Source organism: Equus asinus, chromosome 14, assembly GCF_041296235.1.
Source record: "Equus asinus isolate D_3611 breed Donkey chromosome 14, EquAss-T2T_v2, whole genome shotgun sequence".
Classification (NCBI taxonomy): Eukaryota; Metazoa; Chordata; class Mammalia; order Perissodactyla; family Equidae; genus Equus; species Equus asinus.
In genome coordinates, this window is record NC_091803.1 from 8,937,786 (window position 1) to 8,957,748 (window position 19,963).

Consider the following 19,963-nt stretch of genomic DNA (forward strand, 5'->3'; position numbering starts at 1 on the left):
GAGCTTCCCAGGTGCTGCTTGTCCATCTGGAGGACAGTGGGATCAGCAGGCAGCAGCGGAAGGAGCCTTGGGTCCCTAAGAAAGACCTAAAGAGGTCCGAGGATAAGAAATTCCCACCAGCTACAATGAGACTGAGCCCTCCGGGCCCCAACAAAGAAGAGCTTGGTGGAGGAGATGCAGGGTTGGGGACATCCCAGCCTACAAGAAAGAGTTTCCCTACTCAGATCACAGCATCAGAGGAGACGCTTGGGAGCAAGTCTTCCCAGACCTCATCACAGAAGGCACAGCCTCCTCCTGAAAGTCTGTTCAGAAAAAAGATGAACCACATTTTTCAATGGCTTCGTCCTGGGACAAAAGGCAAAAAGCAAGAACATCCCCAGGAAAAGGGCCGCCCCATATCATCTGCACAGAGCAGAGGCCTGGTTAAAGGGAGAGCTGCCGTTACTGGGACCACCACGGCTCAGAAGACCAGGACGGTCCCTGGGAAGTTCCCAGTGGAGAAACTGGGGCAGCGGTGTGCAACAGAGGTCACCCGCCCTCAAGAGCCCCTTCCTTCCCTGAGGAAGTTTGTGAAAACTGAGCAGAAGGCAGAAGAGCAGGCCCAGGCAGAGCCCGTCCAGGGGCATCCTTCCAACTACAGGGCTCCCTCCTGTAAAGTGCCAAAGTCCTGCCACCAAGAAGTTGTCTTTGCTGGCCAGAATTATCCTACATGTTCTAGACGGATCAGAGACCAGAACAGACACCCTCAGAAAGTCGTGGCGCTTAAAGATCAGCTATTGGATCAGAAGCGTCCCTTATCTGTGCCCCGCAGGGAGCATGTGCCCCATCCAAGCTCCAGCTGCAGGCGTCAAGCCGGCCCAGGGGCCTCCAGCTGTTCTCACCACTGCTAAAGGCACTATGTTTAGGGATCCGTCTCTATGTCAACAGAAAACGCTTTTCCAGCGTTTCGAGAGCGGAAAATTTCCCACCGCAAAATAATTCCTTCTTGTGGAGAATATTAATTCTCCCCAATAAATGATTCTCTAATAATAGTGATGTCTTTTCTGCGTCCTGTGTTGGGGGCATGGGTTTCAGGTAACTCAGGGCTTGTGCTTAGGGAAAAGGAGGAGTGAGTTCAGCTCTTACTGATTGCTTCCTCTGGCTTCTGAAAGGTCACCAGTGCTCTGGGGCTCTTGTTGACAAAGAGATATCACGTGCCCCCAAAAGCCCATTTCCTCCCTGATGAAGTTTGAGGAGGTGGGTTCTGCCTCCTGCCTCTTCGCTTAGCCTTAACGAAAGTGTAGAGCAGCCCACACCTTCCGCTCACTGAATGTTTTACATCCTTCAGAGAGTAGGGAAGACAGGTGTTCTCTATCCGAAGAGGGTCAAGAATAGGTATGCAGTTCATAAAACAACAATGAAGAAAAAACAGTGGCTTCATCATGATTTAGAGGTCAGTGACCAGAGGACCCCACAGGTGGGTGAACCCTGAATGGGATTTGGGGGGTGGGGGAGGGTATTGCTGCAGTGGATCCTGGGCTGGTGGGGGAGGGGCTAGCAACAGCACAGACACTCCTTAAGAATCTGTCATGTGAGTCATATTAAAGTGTTAGGGAAGAATACTTTAAACTTTACATTGAGGTTTCCCTACTGGAAAGGCACCTGGGGGAAGTGGTTCCCCTCTGTAGGTATTTCTTCAGACTGCCCAATGACATTTTGTTGCAGAGCAAAAGCATCACTCAGCTGCCAGTAGTAACAATGTTGACCAGGTAGCCACCTACCTCCCAGGATAAAATAAAGCTGAGAGTAAGGAAAAGATGACTTGGAGTAAGCGAGGAGGGAAGAAAAAATGAAGAGGGGAAAGAAGGACCTTGCTGGTAGAACAAAGCTTTATGCCTCATCATCCATATGGTGACCCTGTCCTGTTTCCTGTTCCCCCCGCCCCCTCCTCAATCTGATCCAGGCATCACCACCTTGAGGCTGATCCAGGCACTGCACAGCACACTGATGCCTTATTCCAAAAAGGCACTGGGCTGTTCTTTGAATACTAAACAATATCTGCAGGGAGGTCATGAGGCATGGCATCCCCCTCTTTGGGGAAGGTGATCTTGCTGCCTTCCTTCCATCTATGCTTAATAAGAATATACAAGATCTTGCCCTTAGTGTGTACAGTTCACCTGTCGGGATGGAAGTGCTGCCTCTGATATTCACGGCCTTGAATTGGTCTCCCCCAGAACACCTGCAGCTCATGAACCAGAGATGAGTCCCAGACTATGCACCAGGTTACAGATATATGGGGGTCTCACCATGGACTGCACACATACCCACCCTTACAATAGGGGTTGGGAGGAAAGGCAACTCCACTTAGACAGACTGGGACTCAAAAATTGGCTGAGTGTCAACTGGGGCAAAATTCAAAAAGCATTATGATGGTGAGCGTTAAATACATTAAGTTGTAGATGTCTAAGTAAAATAAAGATGGTTACAAGGGTGGAAAAATAAAATACCAATTTTGTTTTCTAAAAACAACATGATTTTAAAAATGGAAGGGAGGAGAAAAAGGGAAAAATAGAATAAAATGATTGTTCTGTAAGTAAAAAGAGGGGGTCAAGATATAGGTGACAAACGAAATAAGACTCCAAGTAAGGGAAAGGAATTTGAGGACATTAGAAAAGATACAAGTATAATGGTAACTATTGTAACAAAACCGCACACGCACGCAGGCACACTCTACACAAATGGGGTGAGTATCCCAGAGGGCACTGGAGGTAGTTTTCCCAGAAAGACTTGTGAACGCTAGGTGTTAAAACAAAAACCAAAAACAAAACCGGTGTCCACTACAGCCTCTCTCACTCCACACTTGTATCTTCTTGTCCAGAGTTATGCCATTGACCCCACAATGTCTGAAACTTGAGGTCAAAGAAAGAATGCAGATTCTGTGGAGGTCCTGGGAGGGGGATGGGGCCCAGGGCAGGAGACTTGAAGAGGTGAGGAGGCCACGGAGGGCTCTACCATCGATGTGGATAGACCAGCCAAAGACCAGCCTCTCAGTTTCTACATCATCTCATCTTAGGGTCCTTTCCTTCCATTCCAGTGTAGTTACTGCCACACTCCAGAGCTTATCACCAGGAACACTTCAGCCATCCAGATTATTACAGTCGGACATTCCACCCTTTGGCCTCGTCTCTCATTCTTCTGATTCACATGCCCCTTGTTAACTTTTCAACTCCAGGCCATTCATTTTTCCACTTACTCCTTGTCTGTCCGTCAAGCTCTTGTTTACATTTCCTCCCTCTCCGGGGTAGACTTGATGGTCTGTCAGGTAACCAACATTTAAAAAGCTCCGCTACTAATGGGCCCCATCCAATCCCTTTTAATCCTTCCTGTCTGGCAAAATCCCATCTCTCTGCCTTTCCCAGAAATGCCTTCCTATATCTAATTGATCACTATTGGATTAAATCTCACAATGGAGTCTACCGATGCCACAGTAAATTCAGCCCCAACACTAGCTGGAAATCACTCACTCATTCCACAAAGAATTATCCCATGCTTACTAACATGAGAACAAAACAAATGGAGCTTAGGTCGCTGTTTCCTTACTCCATTCTCTCTCCAGGGACACTCAAATTTATTTCAAATCTCCTTCACTTTCCTCAAATTTAGGCTGTCTCCATTTGCTCAGTAGATGTGCTGGACCACTGATCACAGAGGAACTAGAAGTCAGGAGACAGGAACTTTCCGTCAATAAAGCTTCACAAAAACCTTTTCCCGTTCCTCCTTTCCTTCTTTCCTGTTATATGAAAAGAGGTTTCCTTCCTAACCTCAATGATTACACTTCCTGAAATGTCCTTATTGAGAGAGCTGAACCCTCATCTTGACGGACTGAGCCCCCTTGCCAGGTATCCTCTCGTCCCCTCCCTCTCTTTAGGAGGCACCCAGCTTCTTTCATTATTTTAAGCTTCTATTACAGAAATGTTTAAACACGCACAAGAGCAGTGGAACTTCCCATGTACCCCTGACCCCACTTTCACTGTTATCATCTGGCACGTGTGATACGGCCCGTCTCCTACACTACGGTTAAGGGGCAAAAGCCCATGGGAACATCCTGCCGTCCGTCTCTCAGGTGTATGCTTTGTGCCCATGTCACAGCTCTCATGTTTCTTTGACATTTACTACCTGTGGAGCTCACTGACCCAAAACAGATGGACAGAGCCATGGGGAGGAAACGCACTGAGCTTTAGATGCTCTGGCCATCAGTTCTGCTCAGCCCTGTAGTCAAGCCTGAGAAGTCACTGAGTTAACTCCTCCCTCCACCCCACGCAGAAAGGAATCTTCCTAAGCAAATGCAGTGCACGATGTTGCGGTCCCTCAGTCACACAGTGACTGCAGCACGTAGAGAGCACAGAAGGAGAAAACGGTACATGTGATAAGGACTTCACATCACCATGCAAGTGTTTTCAAAGATTTAGAAGAAAGTTTTTTTCCTGTAATACATTTAAAACAAGCTACTGTATGATGAGTTAAACACAGGAGATCAAACATTTTTTTATCTCCTCTCCTTCCCCAAAAGTAAAATATTACATGAAAAGATGCTCCACATCATAAGTCACCAGGGAAATGCAAATCAAAACCACTGTGAGATAGCACTTCACACACAGGATGGCTAGAATCAAAAAGTTAGATAATAGCAAGTGTTAGAAGGCCGAGAAACTGAAACCCTTCTACGCTGCTGGTGGGTATGAAAAATGGTGCAGCTGTTTTGGAAAACCGTCTGGCAGTTCCTCAAAAGTTAAACACAGAATTACCATATTACCTAGAAATTCCACTTCTAGCTATACACTCAAGAGAAATGAAAACATACGTCCACACAAAAACTTGTACACAAATGTCCATAGCCGTATTATTCATAACGGTCAAAAGACAGAAACAACCTAAACGTCCATCAACTGACGAATGGGTAAATAAACTACGGTATATCCACACAATGTAATATTTTTTGGCAATAAAAAGTACTGATACATGCTGCAATATGCACAAACCCTGACAACATTACGCACAAGTGAAAGAGGCCAGTCACAAAGAACCTCATATGATTCCATTCATACGAAATTGTCCAGAACAGGGAAATCTAGAGCGAGAGGAAGTAGACTAGTGGTCGCTTAGGGCTGGGGGGATGAGAGGACAGGGGCATGACAGCTAAAGGTTATGAAGTTTCTTTTTGAAGTCATGAAAATGCTTTAAAATTGACTGTGGTGATGGTTACCCATCTGTGAATATACTAAAAATCATGGAATTATACACTTTAAATGGGTAAGTTGTATAGTATGTGAACTCTATTTCAATAAAGCTGCTAAAACAAGTAAAGGATTTAAAAAGAATAAGGCCCTTGAGGATGACAAGAAGGGGAGAAGATATGACAAAAGATGTCAACACATTTTTTGAAGACGGAAATCCGGTGCAGGAGTGGTAACTGACTAGCAGAGCAGAGGAAGTGCCGGCAAACCAACTCACACCACAAAACCCCAGAAGACGGACGACCCAGTGGCACCAGATAAGGAAGAAATTAAGGGTTTCATGCTGTACACATGTTGAATATTTTGTTCTTTGCTTTGGTTTTTGTTTTATATTATGCATAATTTTTTTTAAAAAAATTTTGGGGGGGATGCTCTTTTCCAGTATTTTGTGAAACCCTGTTGGAATGTTAGCACACTTTAAATGTGCGAAGAGGATACAGGGTTTCTTGCCTGGGACAGAACCTGCGACAACTGTTTTAAAGTCACCATTGCACACTTCTGGGGTTTGGGTACGCTAGTGATGGCAGCTGTGGGAATCAAAGCCAGAAATCTCAAAGGTTAGGCAAAATTTGGGACAACAGCCAACGGTCCATTTTTAAAATGTATTTATTTAAAGATAAACTTGTGGAAAAGTTGCATGGATGGTAAACAACCATATACCCTTTATCCAGGTGTACTAATTAGTATTTTGACCCATTTTCGATATCTCTCCACTTTGTCTCTGTCTCCGCTCCCTCCCTCCTCTTTCTCTATCAGCACACACGCACACACACACACACACACACACACACACACGAATGTCCATGAATGTGCCATGTCCGCGCCCAGGATCCAAACCGGCGAAACGCTGGGCCACCAAAGCAGAGTGTGCAAACTTAACCACTCGACCATGGGGCCGGCCCCACCTGAAACTATTGTTGGTGGAGCTTATCTTGCTCAGACTTTAAAGGATGATTTTACAATCATCAGTCCTGGGGACCTTAGGGGCAGTCAGGACCAGACTTGCTATAAAAAAGCAATGCCAGAGAAGCAAAGATACATAGAGGGATTTGTCTGAACAGAGACCTCCTGCAGTCGAGGGAGGGTACATGAGAGGGGTGGGCTTGAAGTGTACCTTCCTTTTGGGTAGAGATGATGGTGAAGCTGTGGATGAGGGAGAAGACAGGGAAAGAAAGGAGCTGTCATTACTGGTAAACCCTCTCACATGGGAGGGAAAGGATTGGGTGTCTGCGGCCAAGATAGATTCATCAGACTCAGCGAGGGAATGTGGGCACGCAAAGGGAGGACATGACACAGGGCTTCATTCCAGCAGTTTAGCACTAAACAATGAAGCTGTAAAAGTTATAACTATTAAATGACTAGCTAGCGTGGGGGGAGATGAAATAAATATATATACACCATCAACAATAATGACATTATTGTTTAAAAAGGTACAGAGATGTCAATGGGAATTTTGGGGAAAAGATAGAAAGTAGATGGGGAAAAAATCATAAAACCTTTCATGGAAGAAGTAACCATAGGTGTGATTCAAACAAAATCTAAAGGTACTGTCAAATATGATTACAACTGTGCTCACTAGAAGTTATGCTAAAGAGAAGCCTAGTCCCTAAATCAAGATGAGTTTGACTCTGCAGGTCATGGTCCAGCACAATTGCTCTGTAAAATAATGGAAAAGTTTAAAATTTTGCTGGGAGGAGGGGATTTGGCAGAGAAAAAGAGGGAGCAGCAGGGTGAGACACCGTATGGGTGGAGGAGGCCAGATTTGAGAACCTTTAGAGGCTGACTAGCCTAAGAGGGATTCGGGGAAAAGAAGAACTACCAAACATTTTCAAGTTGTTTGCCCTGGGTCCACGGATGCGCCACGCCCTTGTGGCCCTCTTTCTCATGCTTTCTGTTGGTTGATACAGGCTACTCTGTTCTCTCATGCTTTTTGGTGATAGTGGATTCTTTTGAGGAGATAATGGGAGGTGGGGCTGCTGCTGAGTGTATTTCTGGTTTCATACAGGTAAAAACACATTATGTATGAGGGGAAGTTTTAGTTGAAGGCCGAGTAGATCTTGGGGATGTAAATCCCTGGGCACAGGACCGACTTTCAAAGATGACGTGGGGGTCCAAAAGGAGATCGCCAAGCAATAAAAGGCTCTTAGGTAATAGCTGGGTAACAGAATAAATAGAAAATTTCACCAAGGTGAAATATATGCTATGGTGAATATGTGGAGTTGGAAGGTAAGTTGGAAGTATCTAAAGGGCCTCAGAGGGGTGGACTGATTTGCTGGCCTGGATGGTGGGGGAAGGGTTGTGGGTTCATCACTTCTGTGTTTTCCCCTCCCCGACCTTCAAGGACGTTTGGTGTCTATGCTAAAGCTCTGTGATGCGGGCCTGGAACTCTAGTCTAGAATGTGCACTCTTAATGCCCAGCTGCCTGAGGTGGCAGTGCACTTCTGGTGATGCAGATCACCCTCTTTGTCTGAGGAATGTTAATGCACCATGGCTGAGCTCCAGCTTGAGTTCCTAGGTATTCCCATCCCTGCCTTCCTGTGTGGGGTGGGGCTCCTTCTTCTGTCACTCTGCTACCTAAAGAGGAGTCCATGTTTCCCAATATTTTGGACAGAGAGAGACATCAATCAGGTAAGTAAATCAGGTCCCTCAGAAATATCAAATCTTTCTTTTCAAATAGATGCATTCAATGCTATCAATTTCCCACTAAGTACTGCTTTTGCTATACCTTATAAATTTTAATAAGTTCTCTTTTAGTTTTCATTTAGTTTAAAATACTTTGAGACTTCTTCCTTGACCAATGTGTTTAGTAGCGTCTTGTTTAATCTCCAAACATTTTAGGATTTCCAGCTATCCTTCTGTAATTGATTCCTAGTTTAATTCCATTATGGTCTGAAAACATACTTTGTACAATCTCTATTTATTTTTGTTAAAGTGTGTTTTGTGGCCAAGAACGTGGTCTATCTTGGTGAATGTTCCATGAGAGTTTGAGAAGAATGTGTATTATCGGATGAAGTACTCTGAAAAATGTCAATTAGATCACGTTGACTGATGGTGCTGTTCAGGTCAACTGCATCTATACTGATTTTCTGCCTGCTGAATCTGTCCATTTCTGAGGGAGAGGGTGAAATCTCCAAACATAACAATGGATTCAACTATTTCTCTTTGCAGTTCTACCAGTTTTTGCCTCATATTTTGACACTATGTTGTTAGATGTATACATGTTGAGGACTGTGTGTCTTGTTGGAGCATGGACCCTTTATGGTTATGTAATACCCCTCTTTATCCCTGATAGTTTTCCTTGTTCTGAAGTCTGCTTTGTCTGAAATTAATATAGTTACTCCTGTTTTCTTTTGGTTAGTGTTAGCATGGTACAGTTTTCTCTGTCTTTATTTGTAATCTATCTGTATCTTTATTTTTAAAGCGGGCATTTTGTATACAGTATTTAATTGCGTCTTGTTTTTTTATGCACTGACAGTCTCTGTTTTTTAACTGGTGAATTTACACGATTTATATTTAGTGATTTTTTAAAAATACGGTAGGACTCATATCTACAATGTCTATAACTGTTTACTATTCATTATATCTATTCTTTTTTCTTCTCTTTTTCTGCGTTTTCTGGTTTTACATAAGCATTTTATATGATTCCATTTTCTCTCATCTCTTACTATATCAATTGTTCTTTAAAAAAAATTTCAGTGGTTGCTGTAGAGTTTGTAATATACATTTATAACTAATGTAAGTCCTCTGTATCAGTGTTTTCATTCCTTTCACTTATCCATATACTATAATCACCCAATACATTGTCACTATTATTATTAGCTCAATTGAGAATAAGAAAAAAAAAAGTTTCATTTTACCTTTATTCCTTCTCTTCCTCTTTTTAATGAGGATCCAAGTTATCATTTTCCTTCTCCCTGAGGAACTTTTTAAAAATATTTATTGCAGAGCAGGTCTGCTGCTGATGAATTCCCTCAGTTTTTGTTTGTCTGAGAAAGGTTTTATTTCTCCTTCACTTTTGAATGATAATCTCACTAGATAGAAAATTCTAGGTGGGTGGTGTTTTTTCTTCTTTCAACACTTTAAATATTTCACTTCACTCTCTTCTTGCTTGCGTGGTTTATGATGAGAATCCCACAATTCTCATCCTTGTTCCTCTAGATGTAGGGTGTTTATTTTCCTCTGGATTCTTTCAAGATTTATCTTTTGGTTTCCTACAGTTTGAAGACGATATGTCCAAGTATAGACTTTTTTAGTATTTATCTTGTTGGGGTCTTTTCTGAGCTTCTACAATCTATGGTTAACCTGTCATTAATTTTGGAAAATCCTTGGCCATCATTACTTCAAATATTTTTCTACTCTGTTCTTTCTCTTTTCTCCTTCTGGTATGCCAATTACACATGCTACATATTTTGAAACTGTCTCACAGTTCTTGGATATTCTGGGCTTTAAAACTTTTTTTCTTTCTCTCTGTGCATTTCAGTTTGCAAAGTTTCTATTGACATATATTCAAACTCACATATTCCTTCCTTGGCCGTATGCAATCTACAGATGAGCCAATCACAGGCCTTCTCCATTTCTTGTAGTGTTTTTGGTTTCTAACATTCCCTTTTGATTCTTTCTTAGAATTTCCCTCTGTCTGTTGACATTCCTCATCTGTTCTTGTGTGCCATCTATTTTTTCCATCAGAGCCCTTAACATACTAATCATGGTTATTTTGGATTCTATGTGTGATAATTCCAAAACCTGTGTCAATGTGAATGTGGATCTGATGCTTGCTTTGTCTGTTTAGACTGTTTTTTCTTGCCTTTTAGGATGCCTTGTAATTTTTGGTTGAAAGCCAGACACGCTGTATTAGGAAATAGGAACTGAAATAAATAAACCTTTAGTGTGAAGTTTTATGCTCATCTGGCTAGGTGTTGGGCTGTGTTTAATATTTACCGTAGCTGTGCGTATCAGAGGCTTCCATTTCCTCTAGTGTCCTTGTTTTTGTGTTTCTTGTGTCTTTAGGTTCCCCTAAATCTCCTCCTTAAACAGAGCCCATGCCTTGCAACTCTTTCAGCTATGATCCCATCACTATACTGCAGCCCTGGGGACGCGGTGGGAAGGTGTTAAGGGAGGGGATATAATTAAATCTTTTAGTGGGCCTGTGTCCCTGGGTTGTGACGTTCACAAGTGTTTCTAAGCTTTTTTTTTCTTTTCTTTCAACTCTTTAGATGAGACGGGAAGGCTACAGGGGGCTGCAGTTGGGTAACTGCCCTTCACCCACGTGGGATAAGGCTTGGTAGTCTTTTCCCCTGCTGAGGAGGCTTCTATTACGGAGCACATTCGGGATATTTCAAAATCCTTTCAAAATGGTAACCTTTCTCCCCCACCCTCCCGTGCCAGAAACATCAGAGTTTCTTCATGGTTCTTCACTGTGAGAACTTAGTAGGGTTCCTGGAAGTAAAACTCACGAGTAGGTGGGGCCTCCCCTTAAACGGTCCTCCAGGAGTTTCTCACTTTCATGCTAGCCCACATGCATCCTCAGCAGTTTGTCAGTGTCTTTTACGTGTTTCTACAGTTTATGGCTCTAGTGGCTTCTGCTCCAGGTAAGCTGATCTTAACTGTGATTCTCTGCATTCACCCTCTCTGAAGATTTTGGGTAGTAGTTTGCCCTGCAACCTCAATTCTCTGGTGACTTCAAGAAAAGCCACTGATTTTCAGTTTGCTCAGCTTTTGCTTCTCCTAAGGACCGTAGTAAAGACTCCCACGCTCTTTAAGTGTTGGAGCTGGAACCAAAAGTCACTCCTCAAAGAATAATTCTTTATTTTCCTGTTCCCTTTCTCACATTTTTAAATGAGTTTGGCTGGGCCAGAGAGACACCTAAAATGGGAAGTCTGAGGAGAGGACACACCATTGCTCTCTTAGGGGAAGAGAACAGGCAGAACTAGGGCTTCAGGGAGGACTAAGGATTCCATTTAAAGCTCACAGACTGTCTGGGTGTGCTGGTAGGTTCCCAAATAAAATCCCAAACAGTGATTCTGTAGTCCTTGATTCAGTTATTTAGCAGTTCAGATCTGTGTAGGAGAACACCGTTCCCAGCACTTGATCATGAGTCATCTTGCCATGTCAGGCGCCACTTGCCAAGCCTTCCTTCGTGTTGGGCAGATCAGGAGAACAGAGCTGAGTCTCTGAGCAGATGCTGGAGCAAGAGCTCTGTCCCAGGATACAGGGGCCTATCTGAGGAAGCACAGATGTGACTGTGGGCCTCAGAGTCTATGCCCTCCTTGAGCAGAGGACTTCTGACTGAGAATATCAAGTGTGGACCTCATAGCCAAAAATCCTCCTTCGAGGTTTTCAAAGAAGGAAAAACTGAAAGAATTTTATCACCTTTAAAAATTAATAAAAGGAAGGAACGCAAAATTATAGGAATTAAAATAGAGAGTCATATTATTCTTGGATAACAAATATCTGACTTTCCTAAACAGAGAAGTGAGACCAATGAGTCCCAGCCCCTCATTCTTTTCTTATTGTTCTCAGTGTCAGGACAGAGCCAAGAGGAGAAGAAAAGGTGGAACACCAAGTGGTAAGGTTCTACCTATCCCACCTGAGCTCTCCAAGGGTGACCCTTCCTGTCTTTTCCATGAGGTCCCAGGTCCATGGTCTCTGAGGATGTCAGTCACTAGATACAGTCCCTCTCAGAAAACAGAGCCCTCAGAGGAGAGGCTCATGGGAAAGCAGTCAGAACCTGAAACATTTCTCAGATTCCTGCTCTGCCCAGCTCTGGGCATGAAGCAGTGATGGACCTGGGCAATGGGCGTTGCCCAATAAGTGGCCATATGAGATGTCAAGAGTCAGAACTTCTGTCTCCTGACCTTGTGAAAGTACTTTGACTTCCTGGATGATCAGATTCTTCCTTGGAGTAACCAGTGACCTATGTTCCTCACATGGTGTTTTTGAGCCTCACATGGGATGACATACATATATGAATGAAAGCCCTTTGTGAATGATAAAGCAACATACATACGTGAGCTTTATTATTATCATTAACCGTGCGATCTTGAATCCTAATTCTTGGAGCTCTCCAAGTCCAATCTACCAAGGGTACCATAAAGGACATTCTACTCTGCCTCCTAAAAGATCTCTTTGCTTCTGTCTTCATCACTTTTCTGGTTTCCCAGGTGGGAGAGCTTGCCAGAGCGAAGCAGAGGAGGCAAGGAAGGTGCTTTCTCTGCTGCAAAGGTGACTAAACACAATCCTTCTTTCCTGTATCCTGCTTCTTAGTAGGGTCTAAGAATTTCTAGGGCCTCAGTGAAACATGAGATTGCTAAGGGAGGGAAAATCCTCAGATTTTGAAATCCAGATTGTGAAAGTCTTGGGGAGAAGGAAACAACATAGATTGTGAGCTCAAGGAAGTGGGGGGATGTGAAAGGACAGTATGCAATGGGTGCCCCTACCTCTGTCAGACCTGCCAGGGCCCCATATATTTGTTCTGGTCCTGGCTGCAGCTGTGTATATCCTGTCTCCTTCAGTCCCCGGGGCCAGCATCGCGATACCATCTGCTTTCGTCAACTGCTATGTCCAGACCCCTCCTGGGAGGTGTGTAATAGCACAACCGTGGAGGTCAATTGGCTGCTGTTCCTGGAGGACCTGGAAGATGATACTGCCTCTGTGTCCTCTCTGGCTTCCATAGCTTCTGGGACTGAGTCATCATTTACTCTGTCCTCCGCCTTCTCAGAAGTCCCTCCAGGAGACCTAACACCATCCCCACCACCTGACCCATCCCCACCGCCCCCCTCTGTTCTCTCACCTAACCCAATGACACCCTTAGCTGACTTTCTTTCACCCTCACCACCGGGTCACTCTATGCCACCAGAGCCTTTTCCTCCCTTGGAGTCCAAATTCCCAGCAGACCATTCCCCACCCCAACCCCTTGCCCTTCCCCCTCTCCCACCACATGACACCCAGGCAATGGATCCTATTCTCCAACCAGAGGCCACTCTGTCTCTGAATACGATCTTCTCTCTTGACCGCACCCTTTCCCAAGATATTAACGCCTTACCAAATTTGTCCCAGATAATGAATCCACTAGCTTGATTCACTAGCTTGTCATCACGGACCACCAAGCCTGTCTGTCTCACCACCGACAGACCACCCTTTAACTGTGACTCAGTCTAAATCGGTTTCCATCTTATTGAAGTCTCTTCCAGAGAACTCATCTCCAGATAGCCCTGGTGGGTTGTCCACTTATGTCCCAACAGTCAGAGGCACTGACCATTCAAGTCTGTCAATTTCAGAATTCTCTTGTTGTCAGGCTCCTGCCAGGAACATGATCCTCCCCACATTATCACACTCTGATTTTCAACGAGAGCAAGTTTCCCTCTGTCTACTAGAGACCTGTCTCTGGGGAGACTCTGCTACCAATCACATGGAGGCCAGCAGCCATTCTTTCCTTGGCCTTAACGGTCAGGCATTCTTGGCAAGACAAATAAAAAAGAGAATGGATTTCCAGATTTTAGAGAAGAAAGAAAAGGAGGAAGGACTATTTTCAAAACAAATGTGCTCAGAAAACCAACGGATGTCTTCAGGGAATTCATTGCAGCCACTTGACGTACAAGACACCACAGCCCCCAAAACTGGCTGGGACATCACAGGCAAACCAGAGCAGCTGAGCATTCGTCAACAGCTACTGTATGTCAAGACTTTGGGAGAAAACTTGCAGCAGAAATATACCCAGCCCTTTTGGGGTCTTCCCTCTCTGCACAGTGAGTCCCTGGTGGCCACTCTCCTGGTTTCTAGTAGTAGTGCCCCACTAGGGTCTCATTTTGTCTTATTCAATGGAATCTGTAATGCTTCTGCAGTCAAGATGTGGGATCCAGAATCTCCACCACTTCCCCATTCTCACCCTCCTCCCCTCTCCAATGTACATCCGCAACCCTTCTCTCAGACCAACCCCCAATCCCAGCCCCCACCTTTCACTCAGGTCCAGCCCCATGCCCACCTTCAATCCCCACTCTCAATCCTACCATCTTCTTCTCCATCCCAGATTAGGGACCATGGAGTGTCTTTCCATAGATCCCAGATTGAGTCAGACTCTCATATCTCAACTGAAAATCAACACCTGAAATGGCATATGTTGCAGAAGCAACAAGAAAGTCTGTGGGGTTTAGTCCCTGCATTCCAAAAATCTCAAGAAGCCACTTGTCCTCAAGCTCTCACCCCTCCTTTGGTCAGCCAGTCCTCCCATGCCTATGTACCAGTCTCTGTCCTTCCTGGCCATTTTCATATCACCAGTGAACCCCAGGATAAAATGGAGCTCCACATTCCAAGGAGGCTATTCTCACACTGCTGCCTCCATGCCAGTAGGAATCTAGAGTCTCTGTGTAAATGTACAGAAACATCTCAGCAAAAAGGCAGACACACTCACTCACAGCTCCGTCAGCTTCAGGGCCAGAGTAGCAAGGATCTAGCAGAGACTGAATTGAGTTTCCCAGGAAGCTTCCATGAGACGATCTCAACAAAGTTTCAACTAAGGCAGGACATGAAGAGGAATCTTGGACATATCCTAGAGAAGAACCCAGAAGATAGTCCTCCAAGGGTCTCAGAATGCTACCTACTAAAGAGTCTGAGGGCTGCCTCAGAGACAAAAAGTAGCTGTGTGTGTCACTCAAGGAATTACTCAGGGAATCAACTCTTAAATGTCTCAAGGAAGGACACAGACCAGAATGAAATGAAAACCATTCTTAGATTACATGTAAGCCAGTAGTTTTGGCAGATCACTGTGGGGAGGATCCCCCTTGGGGTGTGTCATTCATGGCTGGCTGAGGACAACCCATCCCCTCCTTCTGGGAGTTCCCAGAACAATATGGAAAACAGAAATTTGAAAAACGTAACAGTAGGTGGGGTCCACCCCCAGATGACCACTCCAGAGCTTTCTTTTCTGGATCCCAACACCCGACGGGTGCTAGAAGCCCATATTATAAGGTTTCACGTGAGTCAGAGGTGGGGCCTACCCCTCAAAGTTCTTGAATCCATAAAATCCTATAAGTTGAGAGAAGCCAAAACATGGCCTCTTCCCCAATTTGACTTTCTCTCCTCAGCCACCTATATTTCTGGGGTGGATTCCAAAAGCTGAGGTTTCCAAGCCCCTTGAGGGAAGCTCTAAAAGTTTTCAGGGAAATAAGGTGAAAACAACGAATTCAGTCCCCATCCTGGATCTTCCACTCCCTGCTACCTCATCTGTGGGCAACGAAGGACAGGGGGCCCTAAAACCATCCCACTCTGATATCGACCAGGAGCTTGCCAAGGACATCCAGGCAATCCAGCATGGCAGACAGACTTCAGAGATCCTCACACACAGCTTTATAGACAAAGTGAGTCAGAGTAAGACTGCACTAGACAATAACAGATGCAGCCGAGAGGTGCCCACAAGGCAAGCTGGGGCTGGACATGTGCCAAGGGATGAGAATGTGAGTTCCAGTGATAGAGAGGACATGATTCAGGGCCAAAAGATGGTGGAGAAGAATTGAAAACATTTTTCCACGTCCACCATGAACTTCAGGGAGATATTCAAGGCTGAGGAGCTGTGCGTTCTTACATCACAATCTTGTGACATCTTGACAACCAACAACTTGGGAAGCTCCCAAATGGTAAATATCAATGTGAGCAAAGTAGAAACTACCCTGACCAGTGAATGTCCCTCACCAAAAATACCAGTTCCCCAAGATTCCAAGCCATCAGACATTAAAAAACAGCTCCTTACCGAGTTGAAGTTGGAATTGAAGAGCAAGGAACATAGCCAGCCTAAAGGCTCTCCCGCTGACATATCCCTTACTTCAGATAGCTTGCCTTCCGACTCCTCACTGACTCAGTCCCAGAGCGTCTCCAGTGGGGACATGGGAGTTTCCCAGGTACTGCAAGTCCACTTGGAGGACAATGGGGATTGGCGGGAACCCTGGGCCTCTAAGCATGTCTCATGGAAACGCCAGGATAGGAATTTCCCACCAGCTGCAAAGACAGTGAGACCTCTGGACTCCAGAGCAGGAGAATGTGGAAGCGAGGATTCAGGAGTTGGGACGTCTAAAGCCAGAAAGAAGAGCCACTCTATTGAGGACAGAGAATTAGAGGGCACTTCCCCGTATCTGTCACAGAATGAACAGTTTCCTCCTGAAAGTTACTTCAGAAAAAAAATGAGGCAGTTTGTTCAGTGGATTAATTCCAAGAAAAAAATCACAGGGCAGGAAAGTCCCCAGCAAAAAGCCAAGTTCACGTCAACCTTTGCACCGCTCCGAGACCCAGCTCAAAGTGCAGCTCTCGTGAGCTGTGGGCCTCCTGAAGCTCATGAGCTCATGGCAGCCATCGGGAAGATCCTAGAGGAGAAACTGGCATGGAGATACGAACCCGAGGCTGCAGAGTTAAGTCAGCAGAAGGGGGAACTGCAGGCCCAGGTAGAGCCAGACGAGGGACATCCCTCCAACTACGGGGCTCTCTCTGACCCACAGACAGGGGAATGGGCAAGGACCACATCCTGCAGCCAAGATGCTGTCCCTCCTGACAAGAGTTTTCGTACAAGGGTTAGACAGAAAAGAGACAGGATCAGACAGCCCTGGAAAGTTGTGGCCTTCAAGGACCAGCATTTATGCCAGAGTCAACCCCCTTCCCCACCCTACAGGGAGTCTGTGCCCCCTCCAAGACCCACCTGCATGCATGATGTATCCCACGTCCCTCCGGCCACCCTCACCTCTAATGAAAGCACTGTGTTCAGAGATCTGACTCTTCTATTCAAACAGGAAATGCTTCTCCAACACTTCCAGGGAGGAAAAATGTCCCCAAAGAAATCATTCAGTCCTTGTGGAGAAAGCATTGCCGTTTTCACGAGAACACATCCTCTGATGAGAACCATAGTTAGCACAACCAAGGATACTGATCATCCTCAATAAATGTTTCTGCCAAGAGAGAGTAGTGTTCTCTGTGTGGTGCTTTGGGGGAGTGGGTTTGGGGTTCCCAGCACTTATGCTCAGGGAAAGGAAGGAGGGAAGTCAGCTCTGACTGATCTCCTCTTTTGGTTTCTGCAAGATGACTAGTCCCTTGTAGAGGGCCTGACAGTGGCTTTCTCAGTTTTATCTTGGGTCCTGTATTTGACCTTACTCAGATGTCCTGTACTTAAAGCACTTTACTTTTTCATAAAAAGTACAAAAAGTTTACTCTAAAAACTTCCAGGCCTTTTCAAAATGAGAAAAACCCTTCAAGTTCAGAATTTGGCTCAACTTGTCTTTCCATCTGCTCCCTCACTATCCTGAACTATACACAGCTGCAGGGTGGGATGCGTTCCTCTAGAAGGATACAGCCAGAATTTCCCCTTGTTGCCTCAGAAAGTTTTGGAATTGGAAGTGTGGGGGTGTTTAGGCCCTGAGGTGAGTGGCAGGGGGAAATGTTGCTCTTGGATCTCTTGGTGAGAAATGAATGTCACCTGCTCCTAAGAGCCTTTCTCTCCCTCAGGAGGTCTGGGTGGTGGGCCGCGTCCCCACGCCTCAGCTGACCCTAACGAAAATGGGGGGCAGTTCACCCTTGCCCTTCCTCTACCCTTCCTGGAGCAGACGGGAGGAGAGACCTTGCAGCTCTGAAAAGGACCAGAGATATGAATCTTTTCCTGAAAACGGTAACTTACCTTCATTTAGAAAAAGTTGCTGATTCCTGAGTATCTCACAGGTGAGCAGTCAGTTCAGGTGTGTGTATGGACGGGTTTTGCGATTGTGGACACTAGAGTGGCCAGGGCAGGGTCCAGGAACTGGGTGGGTCCCGCCGAAGAATCTGTTATATGTGGGGTGGTAATCTGTCTGGAAGGCACATTCTGAGCTCAACAATGAGGTCTCCCTGCATGTGAGGACACCTCAAGGAATGGGAAGAGCCGCTCCCGAGGGAAACTTCCTCAGGATGCCCAGCTTGGTAGAATTATTGCAAGACCAAGAGATCACCTGGCTATCATTTGTAGGAATGGTCGTCGGGCAGCCACCCAGAACTTGGGGCAAAAGGAGACAACAAGTAGGGGAAAAGGAATGGTGGAGTGAGTGAAAAAGCAAGGAAAAGATGAGGAAAGGAAGAATGACCTCATCATCACTCCTCATGGTCCCTGAGGGTCACTTTGAGCTCAAAATGTCCCTTCCAGACAGATTAACACCCCACATCCTGGCCATCCACTCCACCCAGCACTACCTTACCTAGGCCTCACCTCCTGGAGACTAATCAGGGCTGGGGGGAGCACAATGATACCACTGCAGCTAAGAGAACTTGGGATAGTCTTCGAGATTAAAGACAGTATCTCCAGGAATGTTGTCAAGGAGGTTGTCCTCTCATTTGGTGCCTGCCTTCCCATCCATGCTACATCTTACACCAAGGTTACAGTAATTTAGGGGTGTGTTAGTTACTATATAACAAATACCCCAAAAGTTAGTGGCTTAAAAAAACAAGTATTTATTAATTCATAGTTTCTGTTGGTGAGGAATCTAGGCAAGGCCTACCTGGGTTCTCTGCTCCAAGGTCTCTCACAAGGCTGCAATTAAGGTGGCAGCTGGGGCTGGGGTCTCAGCTGAAGGCTTGACTGGGGAAATACACACTTCTTTGCTCACTTCTATAGTTGCTGGCTGGATGCAGTTCCTCAAGGCCTGTTGGACTGAGAGCCTCAATACCTGGATGGCTGTTGGCTGGAGTTGGCCGGAGGCAACCTTCAGTTCCTTGTCATGTAGGCCTCTCCAACATGGCAGCTTGCTTCATCAAAGCCAGGAGAGAGTCTGCTAGCAAGACAGAAGTCACAATCTTGGAAACTAATGAGGGAAATGATATCCCATCACCTTTCCCTTATTCTATTAGTCAGAAGCAAATCACGAGGTCCAGCTTACACTCAAGGGGAGCAGTTTATACAAGGGTGTGACTAGCAAAAGAAGGGATCTTTGGAACCTTCTTAGAACTCTTCCTAACACAAGGGTTTCTTCTTGGACATCCCACTGAGTTCACTGAAGCAAAAGTGACCAAAGGGACCAAGTGGATCCTTGTGCTCATCCATATCCACGTCATCAAAGTTAAAGCTGTTTAATGGCTAAGCGGAGTAACGTCTGGTAAGAAAAACATCAAAGAGATTGAAGCATCCAAAGAAGGAGGGAAAGGTGGCATGGAGGTAAAGGCGGTGTGGGGTCATCATGAACGGTAAAGTGAAAGGAGCCCTTAGAACCACCTGCCTCACCACTGCCAGTATTCAGACTTAGAGGGGAGGAAAAATTAGGTGCAAGAAGGCTCATCCTCGCTCCGCCACCGTATCTCCACTCTGCTCTAGCTCCCCGACTATAGGCCTAAAGAAGCAACCTTCAGTTCCCATAGAGATAGCCAGGCTTATAGAGGAAGCAAACCCTACAGCTTGCAAGGTTTAACTTCTGCTCTTATTGATATAGTTAATATAGCACATCCATCATTTCAAATTTGCTTCTCACAGCTTGAACATCAGAGAATGAATCACACAATCGATGGCAAAGCCAGTACTAGGGAATTCAGCATGTAGCTCCCATTCTGGGATGTTTTCCATGAACCCATTGCCAAAGAGCTTCTAACCAAGGGAGAGGTGGTGGCTCAAAAGGGCTGACTTACTGGCTGGGGTCACAAAACAAGTCATACCTGGTGCCCAGATATTTGCTTCTATTCAGAGAAACACTGGATGAGGCAAC

At 45.4% G+C, this 19,963-nt stretch overlaps 1 protein-coding gene across 50 annotated transcripts in view; it reads right to left on the minus strand.

Moving 5' to 3' along the window:
* Positions 1-19,963, minus strand: part of LOC106845821 (olfactory receptor 2AE1-like) — a 205,700-nt gene that overhangs the window by 108,309 nt on the left and 77,428 nt on the right. For 42 of the 50 annotated variants that reach the window (XR_011494078.1, XR_011494079.1, XM_070484246.1 and 39 more), the window contains one exon: positions 18,770-19,039. The exons of 3 other annotated variants lie outside the window; for them this stretch is intronic. The gene's annotated coding sequence lies outside the window, so the exon portion shown is untranslated. Of the gene's footprint in view, positions 1-18,769; positions 19,043-19,963 lie in introns of all 50 variants that reach the window. 5 more of the 50 variants (XM_070484249.1, XM_070484234.1, XM_070484233.1 and 2 more) reach the window with 1 other exon arrangement.